The sequence below is a fragment of the Triturus cristatus genome, chromosome 2_2 (genome assembly GCF_964204655.1).
Source record: "Triturus cristatus chromosome 2_2, aTriCri1.1, whole genome shotgun sequence".
NCBI lineage: Eukaryota > Metazoa > Chordata > Amphibia > Caudata > Salamandridae > Triturus > Triturus cristatus.
In genome coordinates this window covers 71,740,797-71,755,187 of record NC_140582.1, presented here as the reverse complement: position 1 = coordinate 71,755,187, position 14,391 = coordinate 71,740,797, and the positions used below count along the sequence as shown (strand labels likewise).

The 14,391-nt window shown below is 43.9% G+C and overlaps 1 long non-coding RNA gene across 1 annotated transcript in view; it reads right to left on the bottom strand.

Moving 5' to 3' along the window:
* Nucleotides 1–13,393, bottom strand: part of LOC146861871 (uncharacterized) — a 99,176-nt gene extending 85,783 nt beyond the window's left edge. The window contains exon 1 of the long non-coding RNA XR_014978344.1: nt 13,336–13,393. This is a non-coding gene — a long non-coding RNA (uncharacterized LOC146861871). The remainder of the gene's footprint in view (nt 1–13,335) is intronic.
* Between the last annotated feature and the right edge of the window lie 998 nt (nt 13,394–14,391).

The following is a 14,391-nucleotide window of genomic DNA, read 5'->3' as shown; positions in this document are numbered from 1 at the left end:
TCTCGATCAGCATCGATCCTCACGAGCATAGGTTCAGGAAGAAGTGGCCTTAGACCCTCTCTAGTCTAACATTATTTATAACAAAACTAGCGAAATAAAAGTAACAAATAAACTCTGAATGTCCGTTGAGCCGCTGAGCAGAGCGAGCAGGAAAGGATGTCGCCTGGCAACATTCAGAAAACCTCCGCTCAGGAAAAATCACAAAAATAAAAACACGGAAAAAGGAAACTCGAGTTTGCAAGCGATACATTCATGAATGCTCTTCCTTGGTACCATAGCAGAGCCACCGCAGGTTTATCTTTGTTCATTGTGGCTTTATTCTTCTCCAAGGACAATTGGAAGCATGCCCAGAGCTGCTGTCCTCACGGAAACTTTTAAATCAGACAGAGGCTGTGGTCAGGTGACTTTCAACCATGTTCAGCAAGGCCTCTCGTCACATCTCAATCACTCGAGCGCAGGCTGTAAATAGCAGCCATCTTTGTTTAGGCCAAAACGGACCATCTTAATTAAAAGAAACACAAAACAACGTTACCACATCATAATGATTATACAGTGTTAATCCCCACTAATACCCTTATGTGTATGTAATTACCTAGCCATCTGCAACACAAGAAAGCATTATAGCACATTATTTTAAAAGCGTAAACACAAAACAAATATCACTTTAGCAACACCTATTTAATTAAATTGCACACCAACTTAGTTCACGTATTATTTAAGCAACATATATGCCTTCCCACGTGTAATTTCTCTCATTAGTAATGTTGGTTAATCAAGACTTTTAACAAAACTAATAATTAGTAATTATAAATCAGTAATTTTAATCATAACATATAGACAAAACTGGAGCTTAAAACTCAATAAATTTTCAACAGAAAACTCTGCTCCAGCACAAACAACTAGACCGAGCACTCAAACAGGAAACAACTATGAGCGGGTCATGACGATTATTGGCAGATACCTTCAATCCATATGAAATGGAACATAAGGAAGCCTTCCAACTGGGGCTAATTCTTCTCCAAAGGGGGTATTTAGCTGAAGGCATTTTTTCACCATGATGGACGGTTCTTTTTGACACAACACTGGAACAAGAGAGAGGGTTCCTGACAACAGTCAATGTGCACTTTTGGAGTACAAACCACTCCTTCCCTGCTCTGGCCATCCCCGCCCCACACTGCACACAGGCCGCTGACTGCAGGCAATAGGAAAAAATAGTATAATAACAATCCGTTATTGTCATTTTATTTTTCCTTTTGCTGAGTGGGGCAACGCTCCTCCGCTTTAGCGGAGGAGCCGCCCGTGGTTGCTTTTTAATTAACACTTTGTCTCTCGGGCACACTTCTCACATGCCAATCAAGTACTTGTGTTATTAATTCAATTATAGCCTGACAGAGCTTGCAGCGGCGTGTGACGTCACACATCCACGAGTCCCTCGAGCGAGCTGCGAGCAAGCAACGGGCGGTGAGTAGGGGGCTGGACAAGGATCAAACTGCCCAACACCTGCTCAACATCCGCTCAACACCGCCCCACCACTGCCACATCATCTCGCGAAACCGCCTCACCGACAGCCCCTGTGGCAAATTCGAAGCGAGTTTGGGACAGCAGGAGGCAGGCACAGGAAGCACTAAGGTAAACAGCAGGAGGGCTAGGTCTGTGGAACACCCTGCCGAGACAGAAGTGTCCAGCCTTAGGCCGGTGTGGCTTACCTCGGCCGTGGCCCCCACTCCCTACCACCAGCATATCATAGCACCGCTCCAGCCCCGCTCCCATGACCCCTGCGCTCCCAGACACGAGAGCCCAGACAGGAAAGCACAAGCGTTAAGAAGAGTTTGCGCACCAACCTTTCTGGACACAAACCCTGCCAAACACTCTGTCAACACTTCCCAAACACACTAACAGCCAGGAAAGGGGGCCTGCCGCAAGGAGCTCAAGCCGGCCGCCCCATCCACCAGAGGAGGCAGCTAGGACAGGATGTGGTTTGGGGTTGGGGAGATCCCCATCGCCGACTGCCAGCCCCTGCCCTTAGGGCATTGGTAAACCTACACACCCCAGTACCTTGGACCAACAGGACCTACGGACCCAATCACCCATGGAACAACCCTGTAAGGACTCAAATCACCAGCTGAATGACCCAGCAGGAGTCCAATACGTACTAGTCAAACAAATCCCCAATACTCAAATGTCATTAATTACACTCCGGAAAATCCGGGAAAATAAAAAAGTTGGAGAGTAGCAACTACAGGGAAAAAAAGTAAGCCCATGGCACCCAATTAGAAATTGACCATTAGGCTTCCTTTCAAGTTGGACGATAGGAAGCGTCTTAAAAAATCTCAATAACTACAAACTAGTTAGTCTACAACAGGGGCAGAAAATGACAAAAGCGAGATCAGGGAAAAAATTATTCTCCAATAAAACCTGTTCCATAAAAAGCTCACCTCAAGTTACTCAAGTCCAGCACGAGTCAACCCCCGCTTCACTCCCAACTTTCAATGCCATTACAATTCATAGGTATTTTAAGCCAACATACGCTACACAGAAAGCTTAAACAAAAGGGAAGCTGTGTAGCCATGCAACCCCGCTTGGTCCTCCCCTGGGTAAACAGGAAAATCAACCAGAAAATAAATGGACTCAGGTACAAAACTCCTATCACAGGGAGAAGTCGGCCAAAGAGAATTCTCCAGCTACCAAGAAAGAGGTCCCAAACAGCCACCAAACCCAGCACCTTTGGAGGCCGAGATAGGCTACAAACACCCTGAGGTTATAGAAATCTTGTCTGCGCTGGTTTCCCCACTAGGGGACATGTAAAACACAGCAGGGAGAAGCAAGGAACTTTCCCAGGATAGAGACAGTCACTTTTGTAGTGACTCGTTTGTATTACAGACTCCTCCTGCAGCGCAGTCTTATAAAATCACCCAAAGCTCTCCTCACTTGGGTCTGGGAGGCAACATTCCAGAGGGGGACCTGCAACCTTTTCCACCTATCTGGCGAGACTAAGTACATAACCCAATCAGGTAACCTCCAACAAAACTCTCTTTTATCCTCAATAATACAATGTTTACTGCAGCAATTAACGCCCTATCAGGACAGACGCAAAAACTGGAAATTCAAATGGACACGATCCATGTGATAACATTAGCCATAACAAATATAGCACCCACAATGGATAAGTTAGATGGTAAATTGGACGATAAAAATACAGCACACTGAGAAATGCTAATGCCTCCAAATCGTCAAGAAGTTCAGTTCTTTGCCCAAGGTTTTCTCACCATTGGTAACAGGATTGAAACAAAGTCAGGTACTGAACACAGACCATTGTGGCAAATGTCTAGAAGATAGGGCAGCTATCCATACTAAAAACAATGAAAGAGACAACACATCAGGATCAGATATTCCCCCCACCCCATCACAGCTGGCAACAGTGAGAACTCAAAATCACAACTACCAGGACCAATGTACAGATGACAGGATTCCAAACCAAGTCAAAACTCATGAAAGTGACAATACAGCAGGAGTAGACCCCCCCTCGCAACTTGTCACAGTAGGCAACAGCGAGAAACCAAAACCAAATAAAACAGGACTTGAGGACAACGGGCAAAGTTGTAACCAAAAGAAATGGCCCAATTAATCTCCTTGAAGCTACAACCGAACCTTGCAAATCGCCATTCAGACAAGCAAAGAAAAGCCTGAAGAAGCAAGTAAGAAGCACCAAACAACGGCACTGCGCAAAGGAACTATTGCTGCGAAGTGAGGCCCCAGACAGTAACTCTGGCCTAAATGTAAACTGACAACCAAAAATATCTAGGGCTCAGAAATTCTATGCAATCTTCCAGAGGGAGAGGCCTGACGCCATTTCAGACAATAACTGGCCAATTTCACCAGTAACACAGTCACTAACAACATCTCGCAGTGGGAGCAACCCTGAAGAAAAAGCGTGGAAGCTAGCCCTACAGGAGAACAATCAACCCAAGCAAACAGACAACAGGGGGAGCGATGACACAGCACTGCATATAAATCAGCAGGAACAAACAGAGTCACTATCCAATATGGACAGTGCAAGAACATCTTAACCCCAAACAAATGGTTTTGGGCTAAGGATGAACAGATCACCAATTGCGCATACCAGTATAAACAAAAGTAACAATCAACCCCTGGAAATGCATGCTGTCTCCTAAAGGAGGACCTTGTACGAAGAAAATCAGAGAATAATATCACTGTTCTCACGCCTAAATACATCTCCTGTGGAAACACGGATATATTAAATAGGGCAAATATCCTGCAGATAGCATATACCAGAACTAAATCACCTTAAGACAGATGAACTAATTTCAGTACAATTTAAGGCCTTGAGCAACAAGTTTACAAGACAATCAACACTAGTCACATGGAAAACCAGCACCCTTGCTCAAATGGTTGTTGCAGAAAAGGCCCAATTTGCAACTGAGGAATCAACGTACATGAACTTGAAAAGGAAAAATATTCACATATGCTATGGGGACAACACAGTTAAAAAACTACACAGGAGCAGAGAAAATCTATCCCAAGGAACATAACTGCAGAAGTGCTCCTTAAAATACTTCCCAATTTGAAAATACATTTCACACCCTCAAATCCTGTAACAGGGTGTAGAATTATTGTAAGGTCAAAAAAAAAACAAACAGCACACGAACAATCAGGATGGGGTGGCGAAGAACACGCCAGGATGGCAATCACTCTACTCCTAGCATAAAACGACTAAATAGGCCAGCTGGCAGAATGGACAAAACCTTAAAAGTAATATCCTTGAATGTGTACAGGTTCAAATCAATGTTAAATAACAGGGCTGCCTTTGAATTTTTCCAGACAGGGTACATATTGTACCTCCAGGAAACCTGGTTACTGTCACCATTGTCAATCCCTGGATTTGAAGAGTTTCACCTTCCAGCAAAAAAGTACAACTTGTTCGGAAGGCCATCTGGGGACCTATCTATATACATAAGCCTTGACATAATAATGCAGTCAGCAAAGTCCAGCACGAGCATGGACATGGTCCAGGCCGTCCATCTGCAAAGACTGAAAATGAATAGGTCCCCAATAGTGATTTTATTGCTGAATGTGCACTTCAACTGTAAGGAACACCCTTGACACAATAAGAAGAGGGAACTGGTCGAAACACTAGAAGAACTTCTCAGCAATCAACCAAACTGCAGGATAATAATGGCCAGCGACTTTAACACTCATAACCTTACAACAGGAAAAGACCCAGGGATCGAGCGGGAGAGCAGCTTAACTCGTTTTTAAACAACCACTGTCCAAATTCATTACCAGACGTACAAGACGCCACTTACGCCAGAATAGATCACCCCCCGCATAATCACAAATCAACTATGGATTATGTTTGTATGAGCACTGATCTCTCCGAAAGATTTTGGCAACATACCAATGTACTGGCAGAGCATGGCCACGACCAACGAAACAGAGTTTCAAGCCACGCATGGATCAAATATGTGAAAACACTCTACTGTTGGTCAATTACTCATACCCTTCGAGACAATCAACCACTTCTATTGAGCACTAGTCAGCAGAATGTCATCAGAACAAATATTATGGCAAGGCAAATAGTTAGTGAAGAAGCAAGCAAAACTTATGCTGTAGACAATTGTGTGCTAACAATATTAAAGAATACTACAAGCAATGAACCCCGGGCCTCAGCGGCCTAGTGGGACAACTATTCAAAGAGGATTGCAAGTTCCGGGAAACTATACTTACCCCGCTATGTCAGTTTTGCATGACAAATCCAATAATTCCCAAAGATTGAAAAGGCTCTCTACTACACCCTATTCACAAAAACGGGGACACTGCCGATCCCTCCAACTATAGGATGATAGCCCTTCTGGACATTAAGGCAACGGCATATGCAAGCCTTCTCCTACAAGATTTACAACATTTGGTTAACGAAGAAGGCATACTGCAGAAGTTCCAATTGGGCTTCCTGGCTGGTGCGTCAACACTAGACAATATTCTAGCCCTGGCCCACTTGATTGAATAGGCTACCCAGGAAAAGCAGCGTCCTCTTTTTGCTTGCTTCGTGAACTATTCCGCTGCGTTTGACAGCGTCAACAGGAACTTACTTCGGCCAAAACTGCAAAACTGGAGGATCTCAAGTGAGCTGCTGAAAGCCATCACTGCTCTCTGCACTAACAACTGAGTATATGTTAAACTAAACAAGAATGCAGTGACAATGAAAGTGTTTATGGACCAAGGGCTGAAACAAGGTTGTGTTCTGGTGCCTCTGCTTTTTCATTTATACTCCGCAGACCTGGGAAAGTCTATCTCAAAAGCTAACCTTTAAGCGCCAAAAATTCGGCAAACCAGATTGTTTTTCATGCAATACACAGATGACATGGTATTAATGGATCACACAAAGACGGGGCTCCAAAATCATTAGACGCACTAAGCATATATAACAACGCCAACGATCAAATAGCTAACGCTAAGAAAACAAAAGTAGTGGTCTTTGGGAAATATGCATACAAACTTAAACAACAATGGAGAATGGGCACTCTGAAAATATCCACTACATCCAAATACAATTACCTGAGGGTTTGGCTCATGAGTAACGGCAAGACCACCGTACACATTACATCTGTAGAAGCAAAAGCCAAGGCGGTGACTTAGGCCTTGTGTAAACTCAACTCCAAGTTGTACAGTCCATCCACGGAGCCAATGCGAAAGGTCATAAAATCCAAGCTACTCCTCTCGATCTCCTAGAGCCAATTAGTCTTCCCTTGGGCACTAGTCAATACCATGGAGTCTGCCCACTGTCGAGCATTTAAACTGATGTTCCAAATTCAAACCTTCGCACGGAATGCATTTGTACAGTTGGAGTTCGGCCTTAGCAAACAAGCTTATGAACACTGGGCATCCATGATCCGTTACTATCGAGGAACCTGTGGGGCACCCCCAAACTCGATGAAAGCAATTTTGAAGGAACTTTTTATAAAAGGCAAAAACCCCATGGCAGACTTTTTATCCACTGCCTGCATTAAACTAAATCTTAATATGTAAAACTGGTGCAATTTTATCCATCAACCGAGTATTTTAAAATCTATATTAAAGAAACAAGTAAGGCTTTTATCGCGGCAAGAAGGCCTGGGGCTTATAGAAAAATCTGGAAGCAATATTTAGGTCCTAGCTAGAGTTTACAAAGACAAACAAAGCTGGCCATATTTAAACTCTGCAATGAACAAACCAATCTGAAAACAAATTCTGTCAGTCAGACTTATGGTTCTGCCAACAAAAGATACAAATGCCCGTTGGAAAGCTCTTGAGAAGGTCTCCTTTTGCAAACTGCAATTGTTATGACAAAACCTTGGCTCACCTAATCTGTATCTGTCCAAACCTGATGCATGCATGTTGCACTTTATTTAAACCACTATTTTTAAAATATGGCACCCACACTTGCTCAGAAGCAACGGAACGTCATTTTCATTTGGAAACCCTATTGGAACTGGCATGGTTAGCAAAATTTACACGACAACTGCAAGGACTCCTAAGTAAAGTCCCAGCCCTAGACTAGATAAAAGTCGGAAAGCCAATATTGCGGTTATATATATTCAATCTTAAAGGTTTAATATATATAATTTTCTCTTTTAATTGCAGTGCTTGTAAATTAACCTAATGAAATGATATGTTGATGTTTTAAATAAGAAATATTAATGGTTTTGAAAGGTTACAATGTGCACGATTTTTTATTTTTTTATGATTAATGCTGCCTGAATACTCTAAGGGCCAGGTCGGGAATCCCCCTCCCTAGCATGGGGTGGAGGTCCTAAGATAAGGCCATCGAGTTCTAGAAGCTCGTAATGTAGAGTTATCTCAGTAGATGCTTTGGTGTGCATATCAGCAAGTCTTAGTGCCGGTAGGTAGGCGATTTCAAGCTCTAGCCACCTACGCCTCTCAGCCTGCTGAGTGAGGGCATGGACTGCTTAAATGTGCATTCAAAGGGAGATCGGCGGTAAATGAGGACAAAAAAATAAAATAAAATAAAGTGCACGATTTTTTAACAATTTTTATTAATTGAAACAAATAAAACGTATTCATGTCCAATTCAATTATAGTTTATTCCACATATTCTACAGAAGTTCCATATGCAAACTGAATATAAATATTCTTTGAGCAGTGTTCAAAGAGAGTTTAGAAAGAGCAGAGTTGAGACATCAGCAACACAAGTACTTTGTGTCTACTAAACATTCAGAAAACTCTTGGGATGTCCACATCTTTAAGGGAAGCATTTACCCCATTTTTGAGTCTTCCTGTGCATCTTCTGGTAAACTAAAGTTCTCCATAGTAGAGCCACCTAGAATGCATGAGATCTAAAAAGCAGGTGTAACCTTTCCATACTCTGCCATTCAGAATAAATCTAGCCTAAAACAGCCATACAGAAGCAGGAAATGGCAACAGGCCCAAACTGACAGGAAAAAACTTAGTCAATTGATAAAACAGGGTCTCACAGTGACAATTCTCTTTGTAATACATTGTTGCACATTTGTCACCTCAAGATTTTTAAATTTTTTTGTAAAATATGCATTAAAGTAATCGAGAGCCTACTCCCTCTGCATTCTCAATTTGTAGCTATGAATACATCAAGTGAAAATGTGCCTTTAGGTAGGGTATTACAAATAATTGCATTCTGAATTACTTGCCATAAATGAAACTATTCAGGTTTCCTGAACAGGGGCGAAGTTTGCAAAATGGAGAACTGAAAGACTAGATTGGTGCACTTTCCTAATTTAGCAACAATGCGAAATGAAGGCCATTGGAGGTACGGGGTGGTGCCAGCAATAAACTCTGCTGAGGAAAAAACAGCTCAGCTAGTCCCTCCATGCCCAATGTAGCAAGGCTCACTAGTAACATAACTTAAAACACCAGATGCAGATTATAACGAAAAAAGTCTTAAAACGTTGATAAAAATACCTATACGCATGCCCCCAGCATGCTACTGTACCCATACAACAGTTTTTTTTCTTTTACAGATTTATTTAGCGCAAACATGACCTAAAGGTATTGGGGAGCTTTACATGAGCACCAGTTACGTTACACAAGGACACATTCCTTAGGTTTCGCCTAGGCAGTGCTTGCGCTGTCTCTTCGAGACATGCTGTCTCCAGGTATGGACTTGTAACTCTGCCCATTTTCTGTCCATCCTGGATGAGCAGCAGATGCCTGAAGCTCAACTCAGAGAAAACAGAAGCCCTCATCCTCGGATCCAAACCCGCTGCATGGGACAACACCTGGTGGCCCCCCGCCCTCAGAAATCCATCCACCCCTACCGACCACGCTGCAACCTTGGCATCATACTCGACTCTTCACTCACCTTGAACCGCCAGATTAACGAAGTGTCCTCCACATGCTTCAACAACCTCTGCATACTCCACAAGACCTTCAAATGAATCCCCCCGACTCCAGGAAGACCGTCACCCACTCATCACCAGCAGACTTGACCACAGAGACGTTTAAGGCATGGGCAAAGTGGGCTCTTGCCCTGAGCCTCTGCCTTTTAGGGGGGCTCCTGCTACAGCTAGTTCTGTTCCGCAGAGTCTTACCCTGATGACCTTGAATGATTTTTTAAATTATTGTTGTAAATAGAGTTTTTCTATAATTTATTTTTAATGCGTGAGAGTCTATTACAGACATTTTGCAGATAAAATGTTTGTTTCATGCAGCATCCATATACCAAGTTTTTTAGAGGAATACAAGACCTCACAGATGAGAAATGGGAGGGTGTGACTGATTATTTGCTGTAATATTAGTGAGCCGCTGCTGTGTTGCAATACTAAAAACATACATCACTATCCCTGAATATCAGATGTCAACACATTTAGAATTTGACCAAAGAGGGCATGAAAGAGGTGAAACTGGATCATAAACTCAAAGCTGTTTGAACAGGGGCCCCTCAAAATACATTTGGCCCAGGCCCCCAAAATCCTTACAACATCCCTGCGGAAACACATTCTACACCGGAATCAACAAAACACTCCTCTGCAAACTCCAGAATGTCCAGAACGCCACAGCCAGACTCGTCCTCGACATCCCACGGCACGACCACATCACCCAACACCTTCGTTACCTCGACTGGCTCCCCGTCAACAAAAGAGTAACCTTCAAACTGCTCACACACGCCTACAAAGCCCTCCATAACACCAAACCCCAATACCTCAATGAAAGAATCTCCTTCCACGCCCCCAAGAGAGATCTACGCTCTGCCGACCTAGCCCTAGCCACGGTCCTCTACATCCACAGGGCCAGAGTGGGTGAAAGATCCTTCTCCTATATCGCGGCCGAGACCTGGAAAGAACCCCCCCTCTCTGCATCAGACGAAGCCCGACACTGCACCTATTCAGAAAGGATCTCAAGACATGGCCCGTCAGATGACTACAGAGCTGCTCGAACCCCTCCCCCCCCCCCGACGCCTTGAGACCCTCATGTGTGAGTAGCACACTCCAAAAATCCCTGATTGATTGGCTTCAGTCACTGTCCTCTGTAAATGGTGGCTTTTCAATGGTCAATAGGATTAGTATTCCCTCCCTAGTACTGCCTTTTCTCTTGTAACCTCCCACGAGGAGACACCCTGTTACATGTGTTGGTACTCGGTACCTTTTAATTATAACCTCAGAGCACATTTTTTTAAACCCCTTTCTTCTGTCTCCCGCAATGTTGCTTTAAAATTTACCCAGCACGGCACGCCTCAAAGGCCGCACCTTTCTTTTATTTGTTAATTACGATTGCTGAAGCGAACACATGCCTTTTTTCTGTTTATAAAAAAAGTGTTTACAATGGCGGCACCCGAGCATTAACATTAAGCATCTTAAGCTAAAGCAAGGGTGCCGAGATTGCAATAAAAAGTAATAGAAAAAAATGAACGTTTTCTATTTCTTTACTTTTGAAGCAATCGTGGCACCTGCGCTTAGTTTCAGATGTTTAAAGCTAAAGCCTGGGTGCTGTGATTCATTTGTTGCACTGCTGGCGGTCTGTAAATGACAGTGCTTTGTAAATATTCATATTAATGTCCCCGACATGCATTAGTCCCCTGAGCACATTTACCTACTGAAATATAATTTGTGTACTATTGTCATCAATGTAACAAAGCTACTTCAGGCTATTACGGTTAAACGGAATTGTAGACCATGTGATTGGTTATTATATTATAAAATAATTTATTAAAAATAAGTTATTAGAAAGGTTCGTTCTCAGGGAACGGTAGCATTGGGTGCCTCGTGCTTTGTTCCCAAGTCATCGTTTTTCTCTCTAGCCTGTTCTTAATGCCCTCTTTTATCTTTCCATGTTGTTTGTGTTCATGGCTCTCACAGTTGGAAAGCATGTTTACTACAGCGTCCTGTGTGTGGATTTTATATTTTTAGTAACAATATGACTAATATTGGTGCGCCTTATGCATCTTCTGTGCTTTCTTGGATTGTTTGTGTTACATCCTGTATAGTGCCCACCCCCCCAGGGACGTAGCTTCCAGTGGTGCAGCAGGTGCAGGTGCAGTGGCAGGGACTGATTACTGCTCTATTTCACAGGCTAAATAACGGCCAGGGAGCCACATCTTTCTTTGATCTAGGCCGCATGACACACTGGCTTCCCCTTGGTTTCGTGTGTTCAGCAGGTGCCAGGCGAAGGATCCAGAGAGTCCCATATCTCCCTGTCCATGGGCAGGGAGGTCCCTCTCTGCCCCTCAACACTGCAAAATCTCTTGCCTTCCTGGGTTGGGTCACGTCAACAGTCTCAGCAGAGCGGCCAGGCGCAGTGCATGGGTGTGTGCCCCGCGTGGACTGCCAGTAGCCCATAACACTAGATGAAGCATTCCGAGGGATGCGCGCCACCGCACTGCCCCTGCAGCTGTACCGAGGGAGTGCACCCCTGAGGCGGGGGCTGTCATCAGTTTCTTCTCACCCTGTCTCTCCATCCGCCGCTGGGTGGCACTCTTTCCTTCTCACCGTAACCTTTCAACACAACCTCCCTGTGCCCACACTCACCACATGCCCCGCCTCCTGCCCTCTCCATAAAGGTTCTAATCCTTCTCACTCTGTTGCGTAGTTTATTGCAGGCTGTCATTCTGGTTAGCTTAATTGACCCTGTTACTCTTTTTTGAGCTAGAAAATGTTAAATTGTAAGAGAAACAAATGTTTTTTTATTGTATCTTTTATGATGCTAATGCGTCGAAATAAAGATTTAAATGAAAAAATGAAATGACTCAATTCTAATTACGCACTAGACAAGAGCAATATGCTGCCTAAAAAAAATTAACAACATCCTAGAAAAAGCAAACACTCATAGGGACTGCAAGAGTAAGTAAAGCATGTGAAATGTAAGCAGGAACAACATGGTTACCTTTTTCCTTTTACACTCATTTTTTCTCTGAAATTAGTGAGTGCTTTTGCTTGAAAAGGTAAGGCCATGACTACAGGGCCCGGAAGGGACCCGTTTCAGTGCCCATTACTTATATCCTTTCAAAATATAGGCAGTATGGTTTAAAAAGACCACATTCGTAAACACACAGTCGCTGTACACATTTTGTTTTCCAATTCACCCATCAAGCAGGTATTTCAGTACCTCCAGGCAAGGTGCACTTTCCCACACAGGGAAAACAATGTTGTTCAAAGAGAGAGGAGAAAACAAAAGTATCACTTCACTGGCAAACACTGTAAAGTGGCGCTAATGTGTTTAGGTGTAAATAAATCAACCTGGCCACCTTGCAACCACTCTGTCTTGCTTTAATTAGTTATTTTTCACATTTGGAATACTTTATTTCTCTCCACCCCGAGTCTGCACTTGTGTAAGAAAAAGACAACGTTTCCAGCAAAAATGTTTTTCTTTTTTGGATCCATTTCACAGGGGAGCAAATAAACGAAAGGAGGAAAGAGAGGGTAATACCCGTTTCTTGAAGTCTCGGTTTTCACTAACTGAGGAGCCAGACAGAAAGAGGGAAGACTCGGAGGCTCACCGTGGCGTGCGCGCAGTTTAATTTACGGGGACTTGGGGAAGCCGTGCGCGCAGGAGCACCATTTTATTTGCTGAAGAGCCGTCTTCCTCCACTGAGAGTGAGGGGGGCCCCCGGAGCGTGGGGGCCCCCGCACCGCGGGGCTGCGGGGGCCTGTGTTACGCCCCTGTGCGAGACCTATTGCACGGTAAACGCAGGGAGATTGCGTGATGTGCACAGAATCACAGGATTTTGAGCCGACGCCGAGGATCGAATCTGGATCCCCAGCTCTAAAGGCGGCAGCTCAATGCTCGTCTCTCTTTCTTTCATTACCCTGTTCTTCCGAGGCTTTCAAGGTGACAAGGCAGACAACTTACGAGGATGCTGTAACTTCAGTGTACGTAGAGCACATTCTTTACTTTTGCCTGGCGAAAAAACTGATAGCCCCTCCCCACCCCATGCATGTGACGCAAAATGTTCCCATTTCCAGTTTGACTTCCACTTAGACCGCCCCCTTGGCGGAAACGCACGGTCACCAGCCTCTCCTACACAAGAGCGAAGTTAGGGAACCGGTGAGCAAAGTAAACAGTTGGGCAAAGTTCAGGTTTTGTTTGCCTGGCCCCCCTGCTGCTGCCTGCGTCGTTTAAGAAGGGAATAATATGGGCGTCGAATTAATACTACACAGAAACGGCGAGGATACCTGTTAACAACTGCTGGGTGCCCTGTTAGCTAAAGGCACAAACACACATTAGAGAAGAGCTACTAATGGATGAAACTTGCAAAGCAACAAAAAAAAAAAAGTGTAAAGCCGCCAACTATGTAAAGACTTGCCTAATTTGCATAATGAATCCGAGTAAGCTTTGTAAAAGGCGGACACTTTGATTTTTTTTTAACTCTTCTATTCTAAGTATTGGCTGTGCATGCATTACCGCCATGACCTGCACGTAAGGATTTTTTTTTTGTGGCTTTAAAAGCAGCAAGCAGGCCACCTTAAGCGAATTAGTTGTTTGTTACGAAGGGTAGTTACAGCACTGGTGAGTTTATGGTCGATGTAATGATTTTCTTTTTAAAGGTTGCTCAGACTCTTTTTTCCTGTGGATTACATGCTTATTTTGATATGAGAATTTAGCAACATTAGTAATGTTTAATAACAGGAAAAACGAGGTGATATGCCAAAGAGAAAATCTTGCTAATTAAGCTTTTTTTTTTTTTTTTTTAAGAGTTTCACTACTGGTGTTTTTTTTAAACTAAGGGGCAGATTTATGTTGCACTTGCGGCACTTTTGCGCCGTCGTTGCGTCACTTTTGTGGCGCAGCAGCGGCGCAAATCCTGCGCCATGGTGCGGGGCATTTACAAACGTGACGCATCTCCCAGATGCGTCACGTTGTAATGCCCTGCGCCACATGTAGGCGTTCCAGGGCAGGTGGGGGCGT